This window comes from Dermochelys coriacea, chromosome 1, assembly GCF_009764565.3.
Source record: "Dermochelys coriacea isolate rDerCor1 chromosome 1, rDerCor1.pri.v4, whole genome shotgun sequence".
NCBI lineage: Eukaryota > Metazoa > Chordata > Testudines > Dermochelyidae > Dermochelys > Dermochelys coriacea.
This window is the reverse complement of record NC_050068.2, coordinates 48,954,885-48,976,546: the sequence shown is the minus strand read 5'-3', so window position 1 is coordinate 48,976,546 and position 21,662 is coordinate 48,954,885. Positions and strand designations below refer to the sequence as shown.

The 21,662-nt window shown below is 42.9% G+C and overlaps 1 protein-coding gene and 1 non-coding gene across 6 annotated transcripts in view; one reads left to right on the top strand and one right to left on the bottom strand.

Annotated features, from left to right (window-relative positions):
- STARD13 (StAR related lipid transfer domain containing 13) overlaps positions 1–21,662 on the top strand; it is a 493,680-nt gene that overhangs the window by 238,907 nt on the left and 233,111 nt on the right. The window lies entirely within an intron of this gene.
- On the bottom strand, positions 11,395–11,467 carry TRNAQ-CUG. Its single transcript has one exon. It is a non-coding gene; the product is annotated as a tRNA-Gln (tRNA).

Genomic DNA, 21,662 nt, shown 5'->3' with positions numbered 1-21,662 from the left:
AGGTGTCAGCTTTTCAGTGTGGGAGGAGGGAACATAAATGGCTTCAGGCTTTTATTTGAAATATGTTTATACTAGGTGCATACCTACCCCAAATATTTCTTGGTTCCCAAGGACTCTGTTATATAAGGCCAATGTGTATGTCAGGAGAGTTTATTTTAAAGCACAAGCCTTCATCCGCCCCGGTATAACTGCACAAAAGCCAGTGGATTTACACTAGGGTGAATTTGGCTCAGTTTTAACCTTGATTTAAAGTTAAGCAATATGATTAAACATTTTAAGATTTTTGCTCAAGCTGTCAAGCATATGCTGTAGAAAACCTAGCTAAGCTTGTTTGCCATTATGACCTTTCAGTACCAATGAAGATTTTACATGTGTGGTGCTTTTATATTGGGTAACTTGCACACGTCGGCTTCTGGTGGGTTAATTGTTTTCTCTTATAAAAATCAGATCACAGGGCCCGATCACTTTGTCCCCACCCTCGTTATCCTGCCCCAAGGGAGTTTCCATAAATGGATCTGGCCCTTCTTATGTAAAAGGGGAAGGCTTTCATCAGCTGCCACCATCACTCCTTTCCAGAACTCTGAGCCATATTCAGGAGGCTAGTTTTCTAGCTTCTCCCTGCCCCCAAGAGCAAAATGCAGTCACTCCTCTTCTGTTCATGCTATGCATGAATGCAGTGTTCATGCTGGGACCTATTGACTTATGTAATGTCATTAAGCTATTTTTCATACAATCCTCTCTCCCCTTCTTAACAGAGTTTAACATTTATTCTTTCTTAAAACTACTGTACATTGAACTGTTGTTTCACTGAATTGTCTACTATGATGCATGAATTAGTTAAATGCATTATTTAAATGTTTCCTTCCAATATGTTTTGTAATCCCTAACATGAGTCTGGGACTTCACTGTATTTGGGATTTCGACTCTGATCCTCCCACCAGAAACATACATGCTTAACTTTGCTCATGGGATCGGTCCCTTTGATTTCAATGGGACTATTTTGCATGTAAAGTTAAGCACATGCTTAATTGTTTGCAGTATTAGGGCCTTAATTAATTGTAAATATATTTTGCAGTTGGTTCCATTCTTAGGATTGCCACTCCTCCTGGCTTGGCTGGGAGTCTACTGGAATCAGCCTCAATCTCCTGGTGACTATTAAAAGCAATCCAGGAGATTTTAATAGGCCAAAAGTCCAGTCAGTGGCACAGCAGGGCTAAGGCAGGGTCCCTACCTGCCCTGGTTCTGTGTGGCTCCCGGAAGGAGGTGGCATGTCCGGCTCCTCAGCGCAGGGGGGGCCAAGAGGTCTTCACGGGCTACCCCCAAGCACCAACTCAACAGCTTCCATCGGCCAGGAACCACAGACAATGGGATCTGTGGGGGCACTGTCTGCAGGCAGGGGCAACGTGCAGAGCCCCCTGGCCCCTCCACCTAGGAACCAGACATGACAGCTGCTTCCAGGAGCTGCCTGAGGTAAGCGCCCCTCAGCTGGAGCCCTCACCTCCTCCCCTGCTCCAGCCCCAAGCCCCCTCCTGCGCCTCCCCCCACACCCCAACCCCTTGCCCCAGCCCTGAGCCCCCTCCTGCACCCAAACTCCCTCCTGGAGCCTGCACCCCAACCCCCTGCCCCAGCCTTGAGCCTCCTCCTGCACTCTGAACCCCTTGCCTCCAGCCCAGAGCCCCCTCCTGGACCTCAAAACCCTGGTCCCACTGCAGAGCCTGCACCCCCAGCTGGAGCCCTCACCCCCTCCCACACTCCAAGCCCCATTCTGCACCCTGAACCCCTCATTTCTGGCTACATCCCAGAGCCTGGACTTCCAGCTGGAGCCCTCACCAACACTCCGCCCCACACTCCAACTCCCTGCCCCTTGCCCAGTGAAAGTGAGTGATGATGGGGGAGTGTGAGGGATGGAGTGAGCAGGGGGCAGGGCCTCGGAGAAGGGGCAGGGCAGGGATGGGGTCTTGGGGAAGAAGTGGGGCAGGGCAAGGGTGTTCGTGTTTGTGCGATTAGAAAGTTGGCAACCCTACCCATTCTACATTTTTAATCAGCTTTTCTTAACAATAAATTTGTGCTTCCCTTTTAGTTTCCATTTAGAATTAAACTTGTATCTGCTAAATTTCAAACATGTTAATATCAGACTATCAGGAATTTTCCCACAAGCTAGTGTGACACTGATTGATACGTCTCCAAATTAAAAGACTGTATAAGATGACAGTCCATTCGCTGGCTGTAATTTTATTGTCACTTGCTCAAATGTTTAGATGGTAATAGGTGTAAGGATTTGTGCTAATATATGATTACAAGTGATATGCAATTAAGTGTCTTAACACTGTGATAACACTTCCCCGTGATATAGTGCTTACCTTTTAGAAGATATGAAAATACAAAAAGTGCAAGTATCACTGCAGTTAATTAGATTGGGTGAGCTGTTTGTAAGATATTTGATTATTAATTTTAAAAATATCTGCTTTAATTCTGCAAACCAATTTATCTTCTGCAGCAGTAAGGAGAGTGAAAACCAGAGGCTCCTTTCATTAGACAGCCTGATTCAGTGCCCATTACCGTCACTGGAAAGACTCCCACAGAATTAGGTGGGAGTTGAATTAGCCTCTTAACGATAAAGTAGAATTCATTTAGATCTGTAGAGATATTAAAATAAAATCTTCCTTGAGTTCACAACAGTTCAGAATGGAATAACTACTCTATTTCTCTAGGAGAGAATGTGAAGCTTAGGAACTTTTTTACTTCTTCTGATATGCAAAGTTGTTTTAACAGGCTTTTTAATGAAAAATTGAAACTAGACTAGTTTCAATTATTAGTTTAATGATTTATTATTTATTTATATTATTGTGATGACTACAGGTCCCAGTCATGGATCAGGGCCCTGTTGTGCTAGATGCTATATTAACATAGTGAGAGACAGGCCCTACCCTGAAGAGCTGACAGGTTAAGTAACTATTAATTCATTGTCTTTTTGCTCCAACAAGGGTGAACCCTAAAGTATTAACATTTGTTTCTAATTTAACACTTAAATTATCTGTAAAATACCTTTTTCAGAGGCTGTAGCAAAGGACACACTGGTTTACAGAGGACATTTAAATGGCAGAATAAGGCCTCTGTCCTGCAATGTGTTCCATGCTTGGAGACCTGTACCCACACAGAGCTCATTGCAGGATGGGGGACTAAGCTGGCATTGATCATGCTGGCAGCCCCCTCTGAGTACTGAGACTCTGGGAACTTTCTCAACTGTTCTGCCGTCCTCTCAGGCTCTTCCCCTGGTGTTAATTACCCTGTTACATATTGTCTGAATTGTTCACTGTGAACTCTCTGGGGCAAGGACTCTGCTTGTGACAGTTATTGGTACAGTGCCTAGCACAATGGGACCCTGCCCCCTGCTTGGTGTCCTTAGGTGCTACCTCATTAAATAGTAAGCGAGCTATTTCAGGCAAACTGGGAGCTGATGTGAAGCACTGGAAGCTAGACAGCCTTAGATTCAGATTCCCTCTGCCCTATTTACTGATGAATGAGACAATGGAGTCTAAGTTACATGCTGATGAGCCTAACAAGGGGTTGGAAGGTTATAAGCTAAAGTAAGGGGTGACTTAGTTTAACTTGTGCCATCCTTCTAGTCGCTTTTTTGAAACATTCGTCTCGTTTGGCCCTGCAGTATGTGTGTTGCACCAGCTTAGACTCACCATCAACTTGTGGACCACATGCAGAGGAGTGTGTGTGTGTGTGTGGAGTTTTCGTTGGTGTGATGTACATGTGTGGGGCCCAGAAGTATGTTATATTAGCATAGACTTACTTAGACTCAGCTCTTAATTAGGCCCCTGGAATGCTGTGGAGAAAATGTGATCAGCCTTCAAGTATTCACTTGAAAGGACTTCACTTTATTTGTGTACACAGAATGGTTTGGTCTGGTGCAGGGAAAATGTTATCTTTTCCATCTGCTTCCTTCCCTTGGGCTTGATCCTGCTCCTGCTAAAGTCAATGGTAAAACTCTTATTGACATCAGTGGGTGCCAGATCAAGCCATTTAACAAATACTCTTCTAAGTGGGGTTACAATACAACATACATTCGGGGTGTGGTGTACATATTGCTATCCTTTTAAAAATAGTCACTTCTGTTTGATTTACTGGGTTTCTCTAATTATTCTTTTAGGTGAGCCAGAAAAATGACTTCTGTTCTTTGGCTGGAAACACACACCTACTTTGGACGCCTTTCTTCTCTTTCCCTCCTCCCTTGCTCCTAAAAGCAAACAAAAAGCTCTCTCAGGGAAAAATGTATGTTTGGAGTAGGAATTGAGGCAGCTGATATTCAGCTAGTTATTTTTGATTGCCTCTTCGTTGTGGGGTATGGGGATCAGATATGGTCAAGATTTCCACTGTGTTCCATATCTGTTTTCCTCCTAAGGTTAACAGTCTGCTAGTGTGATTTCCCACGCGCCTCCCCCCTCAGCTTTTCCCACAGTCAGCAAGACTTATCTGACAATGGAGTTAGTGTCAACTGTCCAAAACTAACTAGGAGATATATTCCTTTCATCACTTTTGTGCTATTATTGCTTATCAATGACACTCTCTAACTTAAGTGACTGTGGTTAATTTACAGGCATACAGGGCCAAATTCATGCCTGTGGTAGCTCCATTGATTTCAGTGACATTATGCCCTGGGTGGATTTGGCCCAAGGTGTCTGAGAGACACAAGTGGTAAGAATGTGCTAGTAACAAAACCAAGAGTAGTGAAGACACAGAAAGTGAATAGGACACTAAGAGCTGTGGCAGGGTTCACATTTCAGAGTTCTGGAGTATGCTGCTGCATTATGGAGTTTAGAGTTTGCAGCTAGTGTTGCATAAGAAAAATTTTTCTTATTTAAAAGAAAAAAAATCCAATGTCCAGATTTTTTTAAAAGTGTCCTACTTAGTAAAGGCACAGGAGATTTTCAAACATGCCTAAAGGATTTCAGAGCACAAATTCCATTGAAAATTATTAGGATTTGTGCTTCCAAATCCCTGCTTAGAGGCTTTTGAAAGTCTCCCCCATGAGACAAAACCAAACACACAATAAGCTGGGATTTTCAAATGAGCCTAAAGGAGTTAAGTACTCCAATCCTATTGGAGTTCAATGTGATTTGGGCACCTAACTCCCTTACCTGCCTTTGAAAAGTGCAGCCTTCGTATTTCTGATTAACAGATACACTTTAAAAAAATCTACGAAATGTAAAATCAAACATTTCAAAGGTTAACAGCTAACTTGTGGTTTGCAGTGTAAATATCCAGAAATGTACCCAGAGCAGCCTGTTAGTCTTGTGTGCAAAAATCTCTGGATTGTTCACATTTCCCACTGTATAATGACAGGTTTCAGAGTAGCAGCCATGTTAGTCTGTATTCGCAAAAAGAAAAGTAGTACTTGTGGCACCTTAGAGACTAACAAATTTATTTGAGCATAAGCTTTCATGAGCTACAGCTCACTTCCGCAGTTTCTTTGAGAGTGTGTGGCACAAGCTGTCAGCATAGTCTGTGTGGTATGTAGATTGTAATGGATTTTTTACCTTCAGTCCTTTTGATATGATGTCCATCTGTTTGCATTTGGAGAGGAAGATGATGTCTGTCTGTATCTGTAGGAGTTTTTTCATGAAGTTGATAGATTTCCACTCTATACGGCTAAATTCAGTGCCTTACATAATGACAGGTTTCAGAGTAGCAGCCGTGAGTAGTAGCTCACGAAAGCTTATGCTCAAATAAATTTGTTAGTCTCTAAGGTGCCACAAGTATTCCTTTTCTATTTCCCACTGTAGTATTCATCCTTGTTTTGTGTTCTTCTAGACTACACGTCTCCCTTCTACTTGCCCTCTTTCCCTACCTATCCTGCAAGTCCAATCTTCAGCTACCATTCCAGCCCACTCTTCACTTTCCTCTTCCCCCACTCTCCACTGTCACCTCCCAGCCTTCTTGCTCTCTCCGTTCTCCCTAAATCCAATGGTGTCATTCTACCATCTTTCTTCCTTTAGATCCATCCTCGTTTTCCTTGTTATCTCCTGCTTCCATTCTACATCTCTGTCTCCTTCAGAACTCTACTCTCACTTTCAGTTTCTAATTACATCCCCTCAAGAGCTCCATCTCCAGAAGTGTGCCCTAAGGCAATATATCACATTCCCATCCTGTTTTCCCATCAAAATAATTTCCCTGTCTACTCTCAGCTAGTTAATACAGCTGTCCAGTGTCCATGTGGATGATGGCTCTTTATATTGACTGACTGAGGATTACATGACAGATTTTCAAAAATAAGTGTCTAAAGTTGGACTTCAAAGTCCCTATTTCTCCTCCTAAATAAGTGACCTGATTCTCAAAGGGGACTTCAACAGGAGTTGATGGGCATTAAGGACTTTTGCAAGTGAGGTACTAATTGAAGTGCCCAAATATGAACTTAGGAGCTGAACGTTGGGCACCCATTTTTGAAAATCTTGGCTAACATGCCTGGCCCAAGTATTTTCAGACCTGGTGTACAGGGTGGGGACATTCTGGAGTCACTCTTTGCAAGTAAAAGATGAAGCACGGTCAGAAAATGAGGTGTCACACGAGTAAGTGTTGAAACAAACTGAACCCTTTAATTACAATTAATCATCAAAACTAGATACTCTTCCTCTAAGAGTTCAAAGATGTTAAGAGTTAAATGGTTGTGCTGCTAAGCAAAAATATACAGTAGAATTAGACTTCAGTACTATATGGGCCAGTGACTGTTGTATCTATTTTTCAAAAAGAAATGCTGTAGGTGTGTAACATACCAAGTACAATCCAGACTGAGCAGCTGTGTCACCCCTGCTCTCTAACCTGGGGTGCCCTTTACAATGCCTTGCTGCTATAACCTCTAGTCTGGACTGTTCACAAACAGCTCCAGCATGCAAGTCACTGCAAGCTATGTCTCTTTGTGTGCTGCAGCCAGTCAGCCAACCATACTTTTGCTCTTACCAGCCTTGGTTATACTGCAGGATGACCCCAGCTCTTAGATTTCCCCCCAGAAATGTATGTCCTGTACTGCCAAAAGCTCTCCTGGACAATACAAGTTTATTTGAAGTCAGTTATTGCTTTAATAGACATAATATACACATAGTTGCCACCCTAAATGGAGTTTCTCAGATATTTCAATTTAAACCCACTGGCTTAGGGGTTTAGTAACAAGTTCATTAATTACAGAGAGATTTTAAGCAAGTACAAGTAATGAGGCATAAAATCCAGAAATGGATATGAGAAAAATAAAGATAAAACACAACAGGTGCCTAATTTAGCAAACTAAGCAAAACTCAAAGCAAAGTTTTCTCACCACAAGCTCTCTAGTCTTACAGACCAAACTTCTTAGGTCAGGACTCTGGACCGCTTCTCCAGTTCAGTGGCTGCTTCCTTTGTCTATTCGGGTGCAGTGAATCGATGGACAGAGAGAGGAGGGCTGCCTTGGGTATTTGTCCCTCCTTTTTATAGTGTCTGCCCCACTCTTGGAAAACATTTCCACCTGAGATTCAGAAGACAGAGTGTACAGGGAAGGATGTTCCGTCCTGCTTTTTTCCTCATCTGTTAGAGCTTCTTTTGTTTCCCTTCCTGCTTGATGACTCTATTTACTGCTTAAATGCAAATTAAGCAGAGCACATATTCATTTGTTTGAGGCAGGCTTGTTTGCTAACCTACGTTTGGAACGTGTTAAGAATATCATACAGTGGGATCAGATAACTTCACATACAATGTTGCCACACACATTTTATCAGGACCATAATGACCATCAAATTATGAATTTTCAAGTGATACCTCACAAGGCATATTTTGTACAAATATTATTACAATAGTGTGTAGAGTCACAAGATGATTCAGGAATTACAGACCAAAGAACCTTCTATTCATTATCAGGTATATTTGCTGAAACAGTTAAAGAGAGCTATCAAACACCTAAATCAGGGTGATAGCTTGGCTATGAAAAAAGAACATTTCTTTCATAAGAATAAACAATAGATATAACTTATTTAGACTTTCCAAAAAGTCTTCTAAAAGCCCTCCCAAGAAGCTGTGAAGGAAATTAAGGAGTCACAGGGCGAGAAGGGAAGTTTTGGTCATGGAATAGAAACCAGTTAAAAATAGAAAACAAAGTATAAATTAAATAGTTTTCAGCATAGAAAATGTTTGTTAGTAGGTTGCACAAAAGACCTTTACTAGGACAAGTATTATTTAAATATTAATCACCTTGAAAAAGTAGTGAACAGATGGCAAACTCAAGACTAGGGAGGCTTGTGAGAAGCTTCAGAAGAACCTAACAAAGTTAGGTGATTGGACAACGTGAAAGCAGATAAAATTTCAATTTTGATAAGTGTAAGGTAATGTACAGGAAACATCTGAACTACTCATACACTAATTTCTTAATGAAGTGCTGCCATTTAGGAAAAAATGTAGGCATCGTTTTGGAAAGCTTAATTAAAACAACTCAGTGAAAACATTTGCTCAATTTGCAGCCTAGCCTAGAAAGCAAATAAAATAGCAAGTTCCATAAATACTAGAAAATAATGTGGAGAATGTTATAATGCCATTATATAAGTCAATGGAACTACACCCCTCTGCCTTTCAGTACTGTATTCCATTTAGTCATCTCATCTCACAATGATCTAGGAATATAAAAGGATCAGAGAAAATGAGATGCGTGGAAAGGCTAGAATTACTTCAGTTAAAGAAAGAATGAATCAGAAGTGGTGTGATAGGATGCTCAAGAGTGCATCCAAGGAAATGAAGAGGCTGAATGTTTGAGACAAGAGAAACTCTCAGTTTGGTGGGGCTGCAGTCTGCACTCATTCCTGTTTCCCCAACTAACAAAGACTGACGGATCAATCTGGATTTGGAGGCTTTGGTACATGCCTTCAAGAGACACCCTGAGAGAGATCAGTACAGTTAAAGGCAATACTGTTCATACATAAGGAGTGAAATCCTGACCCCAATGAAGTCAATGGGAGTTTTGCCATTGACTTCAATGGAACCATGACTTCACCCAAAGGATGGGATTTTCAAAAGCGCCCAGCATTTCGCCAACTTTGCTCTCATGGAAATCAATGGCAGCAGAGTTAGGCCAATGCTAAGAGCTTCAGTGTTTGCATTATTTACAGGGCCAACATGTATTAGAGGAACCACCCTTTTTTATTTTCATATTCTGAAGAAAAAATATTGAAAGTTAACTAAAAATGTTCAGCGATCTAGGCAGGAAACTTGGTTACAAGTAATAAGTAAATACATATATTTGTCACCTGTTCTGCTTGAGATCGACTATAGGCCTCTGAGTCGGAGACCATGGAGTCTGCAGGGGTTGGGGATGGGAGAAAGAGAAAATATGGTTTCCTCTATTTAAACCCTTCAGCCCCATCCCCCTTCTCTGAGGAAATGGCTGGCTCTTTTTCCTTCCTGTTACCCCATAGGTGAGTTTCAAATTTACCTCAACAATTAAACATTGTGGGTTCTTTCCTTCGCATACCATGTGCATTTTAGCTGGATTCAAAGACCATTCCTCCTTTTACGGGGAGTTATCAAACAACTGCTTCCTTTGGACCACAAATGTAATGGCTCAGTAGCCTGCTCTCTCCTCCTGGTTCAAATGCAGTGTGCTGATCCATTATACCTTGACTGGTCTTGGGAAGGGAAAGAGAAAAAATGGTAATAACTAATATAATTAGAAAAATTCTGGCTTGAGAGGAAATGCAAAGCTTTGGAGCAGGGCATATGCTCCTGATAATCATTAGGAAGGCAGTGAGCTTGGGTTTCTTCTTTGAGTGCTTACTCATGTCGATTCGATTCTAGGTGTGTGTGCGCGCCCATGTGCACAGTCGTCCAAGATTTTTGCCTTAGCAGTATCCACAGGGTCAGCTCTGGCTCCCCCTGGAATGCTTTGCTCATACATTGGTATATTAGGCGCAGCCAACCCTGCACCCTCTCAGTTCCTTCTTACCGCCTGTGACGGTTGGTCAGAGTGCCTCGTCTTGCACTGCAACAACGTTAGACAATGGGCTGTAAAGAACAGCTATCTTCTTAGTATATAGTTTGTAGGCATTTGGTTAGCCATTAAGTGAAGTGTTAGGTTAGTTTGGTAGTTAGAGTCCCAGCTGGGACTTCACCCCGGAGCAGGGCATGCCCCGTTCCCTTGGCTTCAAACCATGCTTGTCATTCAACAGTCCAATGCCTATTAGTGACCCCCACAACAACTGTTTGAGGTGCTTAGTGGAGTCCCACAGAATCTGTAAAAACTTTCACCCTAGAACCCAGAAGGAGGAGGATATCCACTTGAGGGCTTTCCTCATGGAGGCTGTGCTTCATATTGCATCGGAGCCCTCCTGCTTGGACCCCCCTCGGCATCGTGCAGATCATGCCACCGGCACCAGGCTCCACCCGGCACCATTCCCCCGGGCCGGTGCCTATGAAGCAGCACCAGAGGGAAAAGGGGCTTTAGTCAAAGGACCTCTGTCAGGCCATGTGCCTGCCCTGGGGCTTCATGGGGGTCCTGCTGCAGTTGGACCCCTGAGCTTGGCCAAGGATCTGCCTCCGACTCCCGGGAGCAGCAGGGGACCCTGGCTTCTCCTAGGGCCTTGCTGCCCAAAGCAGCCCCAGCGGCTAAGGAACAAACAGTGTGACCGGCACCGCGATCACCGCTCCAGGCTCCAGACTCTGATAAGACCCCAACACCTAAGGGCAAGCTGGTCATGGGACTTCCCCATAGGACAGTGGAGAACCCTCAGTCCCTGGACTGCAGGTGTAGATCCCCATCTCTGCAGCCTAGGACCCGGGCACTGCACCTTCGGTTTCCAGTCAGAAGGCCCAGGTCACCGACACCACGCTCTCCCCGCACAAGGCAAGGGACACCGTAGTCGAGGCCCTGGTCCCTGTACGCCCAGTACTGGCAAGTTTCCTGCCAAAAATCGCTGCGGCACAGGTCACCTTTGCCTAGATGGTCTCCCAGACGTCGGTCCTCACCAGGGTGGGATCGCTCACCATCACGGCACCAGTCTCTGCCTCCCTGGTACCGCTCGTCAGGCAGACACCGATCCTCACCCTTATCTCACCAGTCACTGACCAGGGTCAGTCAGCAAACTCAGTCCTCGACGGCCCCGCCTTGGTCACCAGAAGAGCAATGGGCGGAGTCAGACTGGGATTTCATAGAATCATAGAATATCAGGGTTGGAAGGGACCTCAGGAGGTCATCTAGTCCAACCCCTTGCTCAAAGCAGGACCAATCCCTAATTTTTGCCCCAGATCGCTAAATGGCCCCCTTGAGGATTGAACTCACAACCCTGGGTTTAGCAGGCCAATGCTCAAAGCACTGAGCTATCCCTCCCCCCAAAATAAGACCAAGGTTTATTTGCGCTCTACAGGAAGGAGGTAGTTTTTCATCCCAGGTGGGACTTGAACCCACAATCTCTGGCTTCAGAAGCCAATGCCTTATCCATTAGGCCACTGGGGCACTATATTTCAGCCCCTCGCCAAGGAGGGGTGATTCGCTGCCAATCTGTGAGACTCGTGCGGTATCTGCAGCGGTGGTGTTGCAGCAGGGACAGTGGCCCACTCAGTGGCCATACTGGAACCAGTGGGGCGTACCCGTAATGCAGGTCTTGTGTTCCCTCCAGTCTTCCCTGAGTGCCTTGGACAAGCTGCCTCTGGCACCGGAGTCAGAACACGGTACCGAATCTGACATGGAGGCAGCACAGCAGGCTCCAATGCCTAAGGAGCCATGCTCAAAGGAAGGGGAACCCGTCCCTCCCCCGGCGGTGCAATCGTTGTCTCTGGATGAAGCGGTGGCTGGTCCCTCCCAAACGGGCAGCCTTTGATGACTTCAAGGAGCACCAGGCTCTCCTTAAAAGAGTGGCTACCAATTTGAACTTGAAAATTGAGGAGTTTGCGGAGGAGTCAGATTTCTTTAATGTTATATCCTCCTCCACCCCAGCCTGGGTCATGCTGCCTGTCCACCCAGGGGTCCTTCAGATTGCCAAATCGCTGTGGCAGAACCCCTCTTCCATTTTGCCTACTTCTGAGAAAGTGGAAAAGAAGTATTATGTCCCTGCAAAAGGGTTCAACTATTTGTACACACAAGCGGCGTCACTGGTCATGTCCGTTGTTAATGAAAGGGAACGGCAGGGCCAAGTCAATGGCACCCTGAAAGACAGACACCAAGAGGCTGGATTTGTTTGGCAGAAAAGTTTATGCGATGACCAGCCTGCAATTTCAGGAGTCTAACCACCAGGCCCTATTAGGCAGGTACAATTTTAACCTGTGGGACTCACTTAACAAATTCAAGGGGGCCCTCCCACATGAGTGGCCCAGGAGTTCACGGCTTTAGTGGACGAAGGCACAGCGGTGGCGAGAGGGGCCATCCAAATGGCCTGGGACACTACGAACTCAGCAGCCAGGGTGGTTGCTTCTGCAGTGGCCATGAGGCGCAGATCCTGGCTGCAGTCCTCTGGGTTATCCCAGGAGATGCAGTCCACTATTCAGGACCTCCCATTTGAGGGAGTGGGGCTCTTCTCTGAGCTCATGGACTTGAGACTCCATGGCCTTAAAGACTCCTGTGCCACACTCTGTTCCTTGGGCCTCCATACTCCTCCACAGGCCAGGAAGCTGTTCCGCAATCCACCTCCACAGTCTAGGTCCTGGCGGACTCCCTGGCTGAGCACCTACAGGAGAAAGGATAGAGACAAGGGATCTAAGCGATGACACCTGTCATCTTCCTGTTTGTCTGCTCAGCCTGGCCTTTCAGGAACCAAGGAGACCAGAAGCAGATATTTTCAGGGTGCACTCAAGAATGGCACCCCAGTCACTTCCCAGGATCCACCTTCCCACTCTTTCCTCGACTGCCTGCACCCTTCTAGTTGGCCTGGTCTTGGCTGACCTTGGACTGTTGGGTACTCAAAGTAATATCTTCAGGTTACATCCTCTCCCACAACTTCCCCTGGTGCACTTGTCCTAGGCCAGCCTTAGTATGGTCCTCACTGTTGTTGCTCTTAGGAATTGTTCAGTCCGCATTAAAAAAATATTATTTTCAATCCCTAGAGAGAGAGAGAGAGAGAGAGAGAGAGAGAGAACACAAGTACTTTACAGCTTTCATGGCTGAAGACTGATGTCATGTGAATATAAAGGCAATGCCAACAAAACGTTGCCTATACCAATGAAGTCCTGCAAAAGGAAAATAGCCATTTTTGCCCCCTACATTCCTCCTCACCCACGCGCCACACACCCAAAATTTCAGATTATATTTGAGCATACAACAAAATTATGATCTGCCTGAGTGATTTCACTTCCAACATTGAAATAATTTTATATTTAATGTGGTTACACAGTAACATGTCCATGAATTTATAAAATGTATTATCATGCATGCCTCTAATATACCCCAGAGCCTAACACTCTGCCAATATCTTTGTAATATCTACCTGTTCCCCACAAATTCAACCTTGAATGAGTCTATCTGTGTGTGTGTTTGTGTGTCCCATTCCCTGAACACACATGCACAAGGTAAAGAAAACGTATATAAAATAAAGATGAAGAAGCATACGTTTTACTGTCACAAACATGTTTAATGTTCGCAATTATTTTTGCTTTTGTTGGCTTTCACCTGACATGTTGATAGATAGCGATTGCTGGACCAAGATAGCGATTTCTGGACTAGTATCTGACTTCTCCTAGCAAACTTTTTTCCCCTTAATTCTTCTGTCATGGTCTCAAGGACAGGCTTGCATGTTTGTATGTCATTCAGCTAAAAAGTTAAACAGGCAGCATGAGTCACAGTAAACCATTCTCTACTAAACCTTAAACAAGACTGCAGTTGTTATTGCTGACTTGTTAATATAACACAGACATGGACATTTCCTGGTTACTGTAAACAGTGAAATGCTTTTGGAGTTAATGGAATACAGGTGCTGTTTGACGCTACCAAAATGTTCTCACAGAAACAGACATATTTTTGGACGGAAAGAATTGTAGAGCGACCTAATCCAACCCCTTCTTCACAGCATGAATATCCTGTTTCTCAATGGGACTAGACGGATATGTTAAATGTCACCAAATGAGCATCCATCATGCTAGCATCATGCTGCTGTAACACTTAGCCTGCTAAACCATATTGTGCTGTGATCCCAAATCTCACAGAAGAAGCTGGTTCAGAATTTGCCTGGGAAACCAACCATGAAGTGGTTGCAGGATATTATGTTGATAATTCCGTAGGTGCCAGTCTTCACTTTGAATCTCTATTGAATCAATATGTAACTTGCTGATAGGGGTTTCTGTACAGCTGGAGCACAGATGAAACATAAAACAATTTTAATGTAGTCAGTAAGGATCCTATAGTACTTTTATATTAGTAGGGATGTTAGCTTGGGTGTTGGCCAAATTCCAACTCTGATAATTATACTCTGCTTACCTAAAATGCCCTCTGCTGTTGCAGTTGGGTTCCTCACTTTCTATCCTAAGATGTTATGTAGTGTTGCTTTGAGCTGTTAAACTTCTGCCATTCTCCTCCACAGACATGGCTGCATTTGAGTGTTGGATGAAGTGATCTCTGTGCAATGTGTACTTTGGGATGAAACATGCTCTGTAAATGTCCATAATTTGTAATATGTAATTATTTGGTAGACATTTCCATCAGTTAATACCCTGATTATTGGACAAGAGTGTGTGTGTGTGAGATTCTTACATTTGCAGCTAAACCAAGTTGGGCTGCAGTTGAACGATACAGTTGGAACCTGTTGTTGGCAATGGATATGTATTGTAGAGTAGACCAGGATACATGAGGGCTATCAAAAAAACTCCTGATGGCAAACAAACTCCTGATGACTCTGACTTTGACAACCGATTGTTACAATGCCAGTGGCACTGGGGTGAAAAATCCCAGTTTAGATAAAGCCCCAATGTGTTTTTAATAAAGTTGCAAAAAAGGGAGATGTAATTTTAATATAGCTTGTTTTTGTTAGGCAACTAATAGAGAATAAATGAAGTCAAGAAGCCAGAATGGAAAGGAGAGAGTCAGGTATGAGTTGCAGACAGCTTTCCATGCTGACACATTTCTCATTTCAAGATAACTGCTCATTTTTTGAAGAACATTAAGCACATCAAATTTGCAAACTACTTAATGCATTTTTCAAGGATACCAATCCCCATAACCAAAGTACAAGTATCACTGTCTCACCCTTATATAAAAACTCCACTTTAGTGACAAACACATGTGCACACGTTAAATATATTTCACCTTTCCAGACAATTGCCCAGTCACTGAAGGATGGATTCTTCCTTCCCCATCCCCAGGCCTTTTTATACCTGCACTGTACAGCATACAAGAGCATTGCAGAGGGCATTTTAACAAAGAAAGTGAGACACATTTTAGAAAGTTGAGAGGTTTTCAGGAAATCGTTCATATTGTCTGTTCCTTTTCCTCTGCTAACTGATGGGGACTGACAGGTTTACAATGATTGCTGTGCTGAGGATGTTTAGGGAAGATTTCAATTTACCTTGAAGTGTCAGTCTTGCTTTCCAGTATCCATTCACATTGTTCTATATGGTTAAAATATTATCCATCCAATAATCTTCCCCTGAAGTTCGCCATCCTACCTCTTTTCTCAGTCATTGTGGACAACACTCAGGCCTATAACCTGGGTATCACCTTCACCTCACACCTTTCTCTAGGTCCTCCTATCTAGACTGAATCTAAATCCTGCCAATTCTTTTTGCCTAACATCTCTAAAATACAGCCCTTCTTGTCCATTCACACAACTAAAACTAGAACTGGTCAGAAGCTGCAGTTCCTGTTGTGTGGGAAATTCTGGAGGGGATACAAAAAAGTTCTGAAGCAGAATGAAAAACACAATTTAGCTATTTCCCACAGAATGGGAAATCTGAAGTTTTTGTTTAGAAAAAGTCAAAATGACATTTTGTTCCAACCTGTTGGAAAGTTGCTGAGCTGGGAAGCCTGAGAGCTTGGGAGGTGAGGCTTCTGGGGAGCCTGAAAGCTAGAGAGAGCCAGGGAGCTGGGAACAATTTTCTAGAAAAATTGAAATTTTTCCATGGACAGTTTTCATTTTGCAAAAAGTGACTTTTCTGTCAGAAAATCGTTCCAGTCTGGTCCTGCTCATATCCATTCAGAATGCTGCTGCAAAGATCATTTCCTGAGCCAGTCACTTTGGTCCTGTCACCCCCTCTTTGCATCCCTCTACTGGTTCCTCCATCTCTGTCGCATCAAACACAAGCTGCTACTTCAGTTTTAAGACCCTTCATGTCTTATCCTCAACCTATTTACCATCTCTCATTTACTATCTAATTTAATATAGAGATGAAGAAAATAAATTCTCAGATTGCCTATACACCAATACTAGGAGCCCAGGTAACAAACGAGGAATTGGAATTGCTCATTTATGAGCCTAAATTTGATCTAGTTGGTATTTCTGAAACCTGATGGGATGGTTTGCACAACTGGCATGTTAAAATCAATGGTTCTAACCTATTTAGGAAGGATTGAATGTGCAAAAGGGGAGGGAAGTGGCACGCTGTCAAAAATGGCATTACCTGTTTCCAAGACATTGATAACTTGGAAGAAAATGACCTTGAATGCTTATGGATCAATGTCCTAACAGATTAAATCACAAGATGGGGTATTAGCTGGTGTCTGCTACGCACCACCAAATAACACTAGGGAACAGAATGACCCCCTCCTTAGATACCTCTCTATAATGTGTAGGGGAAAAAAGCTGTATACTCATGAGATACTTCAATTTGAGTGACATATAATGGACATCTTATGCTGCCTGTACTAAAATAACCTTGGAATGTCTAAATATTATGGATGACAATTTCCAAACTCAGGAATTATTGCAGCCAACATGGAGAAATTCTTTATTAGACCTTGTCCTCACAGAAAAAGATGAACAGATCACAAAACTATAATGTAATGATAGCTTAGGTTCAGGTGGTCATGACTTGATCACATTTATAATGTGGAAGCAGAATAAAGTCCAGACCAGTAATATATAAAACAATACACATATGGGGATTTAAAGGGATAGTTTCAAAAGATGAAAACAGTTATGATCCAAATCATCTGGAGGAAGAATTTAAACAGAAAAATATGAATGATAATTGGGAATCATTTAAGAACATCTTACTGGATGCTTCAAAAGCCACAATCAAGAAAGAAGGCTGTACTAGTTTAAAAAGCTACTTGATTTATAGGGAAAGTGAAGACGGCTATAAAAATATATAACAAGTGGAATAAAAGGGAAGTTGATAGTAATGAATATAAACAAGAAGTAGGAATTGTAGAAAATTGATAAGGGAAGCAAAGGAACACAAGGAGAAATCTATGACCAGCACAGTTAAGGACAATAAGGAAGTTTTTAAATATATCAAAAAGAATCCTGACAATGGTATTGGTCCATTACTAGATAGAAATGGTAGAATTATTAATAAAAATTCAGAAAAGGCAGAAGAGTTCAATAAATATTTCTATTCTGTATTTGGGGGGGAAAATGGATATAGTCTCATCATATGGTGATAACATTCTTTCCATTCCACTAGTCTCTCTGGAGGATGTTAAACAGAAGCTACTAAAGTTAGACATTTTTAAATCAGAAGGTCCAGATAATTTGCATTCAAGTGTTTTAAACTCGCTAGCTGAGGCATTCATTAGATCATTAATGTTGATTTTCAATAGGTCTTGCAGCACTGGGGAAATTCCAGAAGACTGGAAAAAGACTAATGCTGTCAGAATTTTTTAAAAGGGTATACGTGATTACCTGAATAATTATATTGCCTGACATCAATCCCAGACAAGATAATGCATCAGCTGATACAGGACTCAATTAATAATGAATTAAAGGAGGGTAATGTTGATTTTCATTAATTACATGATTATGAAAACAAATCCTGTCAATTAACTTGACTTTTTTTTTGAGATTACAAATTTGGTTGATAAAGGTAATAGTATTGATATAATATACTTTGACTTCTGTAAGATGTTTAGCTTGATAGCCCATGATATTTTGATTTAAAAATGATATAAAATTAACATGGCATGCATTAAATGGATTAAAAGCTAGCTATCTAAAAGATCTCAAAATGTAATTGTAAACAGGGAATTTTCATCAAGTGGGTGTGCTTCCAATGGAGTCCTACAAGATTTGGTTCTTGGCCCTGTGCTATTTAACATTATTATCAATGACCTGAAAGAAAACACAAAACCATCACTGATAAATTGGAGGAGTGGTAAATAATGAAGAGGACACGTCACTGATTCTGAGCAATTTGGATTCAAGCAAACATAATGGGTTGTAATACTGTTAAGTGTAAAGGTATACATATGGGGACAAAGAATGTAGGGCAGACTTGCAGGATGGGGGATTCCATCCTGGAAAACAGTACCTATGAAAAAGATTTGGAGGTCATAGTGTATAATCAACTGAACATGAACTCCCAGGGGGACGCTGTGGCCAAAAAAGCTAATGAGATCCCGAAATACATAAAAATGAGAATGTCAGGGAGGATTAGTGAGATTGTTACCTCTGTATTTGACACTTGTGCAACTGCTGCTGGAATACTGTGTTCTGTTTGTGTGCTCACAGGTCAAGAAGGATATTGATAAATTGTAGAGGGTTCAGAGAAGAGCCATGAGAATGATTAAAGATTTTAAAAAATGCCTTGTACTGATAGACACAAGGCTCTCAATTTATTTATCTTAAAAATAAGGTTAAGAGTGACTTGATTACAGTCTGTAAGTGCCTACTTGGGGAACAAATATTTTTAATAATGGGCTCATCAATCTAGCAGAGAAAGTTATAACATGCTCCAATGGCTGGAAGCTGAAGCTAGACAAATTCAGACTGGAAATAAGGTGTACATTTTTAACAGTGAGGGTAATTAACCATTGGAACAATTTACCCAGGGTCATGGTGGATTTTAATAAAAATTTGACAATTTTTCAATCAAGACTGGATGTTTGTCTAAAAGATCTGCTCTAGGAAATATTTTGGGGAAGTTCTAGGGCCAGTGTACAGAGGAGATCAAACTAGATTGTCACAGTGGCTCTGGACTTGGAATCTATTAAGCTCCCACTTCCAGTCGGCCCCTGATCCCAGCCTCTATCACCTACACATTAGAATGAAGGTGCTTATTGGAATTTTTTTTTCCCATGCTGCCTTTCACATGTGGGAGGTTCTCCCTGTGAACATCTGCAAAGCTACCTCATCATGCTCCTTCAGATCCCTCCTTACAACTCTCCTTTGTTGCCATGCCTACAAGAAATTTGACTAAGCCACTGGTGTGTTGAGACCACTGCCTGTCATGCTGACTAGTATTGTCTTATTGTTTCCTTGTGCTCCCTTGTAGTGGCAACTGGTAAATTTTGGGGCAAGTAGGGCATAGCAGAAAAAATTATGCCCATTTGGGGGACCACCCACACGTCCAAACATGGAGAAGGGGAGGATCAGCCCTAGGAAAGTTGCCCTCCTATGCTGCCAAGGGCCTTTAATTACATTGGCAGCCAGTCCTGGGCCAGCCTGGACCTCCTTCGTATGATCCTCATCCTCTTCTCCTTCTGTTGCATTTTCTCTTACTACCACCACCTCCTCCTCTTGCTCTGCCTGGCAAGGCCTCCTCCAGCAGCTTCTTCGCCTTCACTGCAGCACGGAGTTGCACAGCCTCAGACAGCTGAGCTCAAGAGAAGGGGAGAGAGTCTGCCACCCAAGCCAGTCCTAGCGGCTCTGCGGATCCACAGCATGGAGCTTGGGCAGTGAATCCAAACCCCCACTTAATATCACCTCCTGTGATCTTGGAAATCATAACTGTATTTGCCATGGGGGTGGTGGAAAGAAACACCCTGCCACTAAATACAAATCACAAACATAGCAAATGTACTGTGTTTTTGGTCTCACACACACACACACACACACACGCACACAGTGGGGAGCAAGCAGTAGAAAGTAGGAAGGTTTTGGGTGGGCAAAAGTAGCATGATGAAGAGGGAGAATGCAACAGGAATAAGTTGATGAGTGAGTAGAAAAGTGTAAAATAAATGTTGATTTTACTTTGGAAGAGCGGTAACCCAACACCCTGTATACATGAGCCGCCACTGCTATCTTATATGTCTGTGTCTATTTGTTGTCTCTTCTCTGGTGCTTAGATTGTAAGGTCTTTGGGACGGGGACCATCTTTTTGTTCTGTGTTTTGTACAGAACCTAGCACAGTGGAGTTCTAGTCCATGATGAGGGCTCCTAGGCACTATGGTAATACAAATATATAATAGTAACTGGATTCTAGACCTGCACTTGCAGTGTGGTCATTATCAATGAGAGTCCTGCACCATTCTTTTATGCTAGTGGTACACATACCCGTAGGGGCAAGCAGAGGTCTTCCGGGGGAACATCAACTCATCTAGATATTTGTCTAGTTTGACAGCAGGTTACATAAAAAGCAATAGCAAAGTCAGTAAAAACTAAAATTTCATACAATGACTTGTTTATACTGCTCTATATACTATATACTGAAATGTAAGTACAATATTTATATTCCAATTGATTTATTTCATAACTATGGTAAAAATGAGAAAGTAAGCATTTTTTTCAGTAATAGTGTGTTGTGACACTTTTGTATTTTTATGCCTGATTTTGTAAGCAAGTAGTTGTTAAGTGAGGTGAAACTTGGGGTTATGCAATACAAATCAGACTCCTGCAAGGAGTACAGTAGTCTGGAAAGGCTGAGAGCCACTGTTTCATGCCATATACAGAAGAATATTCCCAGAGGGAAAAGAGTTGGAATGAGGGAGATGGAGCCTTGCAAAAGAGTTAGTGTGACTTTGAAGCTACACTTCTGAACAAATTTAAAGTCAATTATACTACCTGTGATACAGCATGGCCAGAGGGCAGCAGGAGAGTGTTAGAAGGGAGCCTTATTCCCTGTAGAGGGAAGAAAGTTTGCTATAAATTAATTAAAGCACCTGAAGCCAATCACATGATAAAAACCCCCTGCTTCAATCAGACAAGAGGAGGAGTTGAAGCAGAGTGGATTGGTATTGGAGCAGAGAGCAGTTTGGAGGGAAGCAGAGGAGAGTTTGGAGAAGTGTTGGGTGGGCTAAGAAGACTAAGACCCTAGGTAAAGGGACACCTGGTTTGTGCAGAGGGAGGGTAGGAAGTCCCACAAGCTGAAGGGCAGGAGAGGGAAGTAGCCCAGGGAAAGGAACCGCTAGTTCTAGTGGTTTACCACTATCCCTACGGCCCCTGGGCTGGGACCTGGAGTAGAGGGCAGGCCCGGATCCTTCCCTCTCCACTTGCCTTCTCTAGGACACTAGTGGGGCAGTTAACACCCCAGTTCAGGGGCAAGAAATGGTGCCCTGAACCCCCAGCCAAGAAGAGAAAGCATGAGACCCATCATAGTAGTGCCGGCAATTTGCCACACACCTTACTCAAGTTGAATAGTGCTTTACTTTGCAAGTAGTCCCCTTTATCTCAAAGAGGCAATGTGTAGAATAAGATTAATCATTGTCAGCAAGGGTGACAGAATTTGGCCCTTAATTGGTGAAAATCAATAGATTGGGGATTTTCTTTACTCAGCTGTTGGCAGAACTGAATTATAGAATTGTAGGACTGAAAGGGACCTCAAGAGGTCATTTAGTCCAATCCCCTGCACTC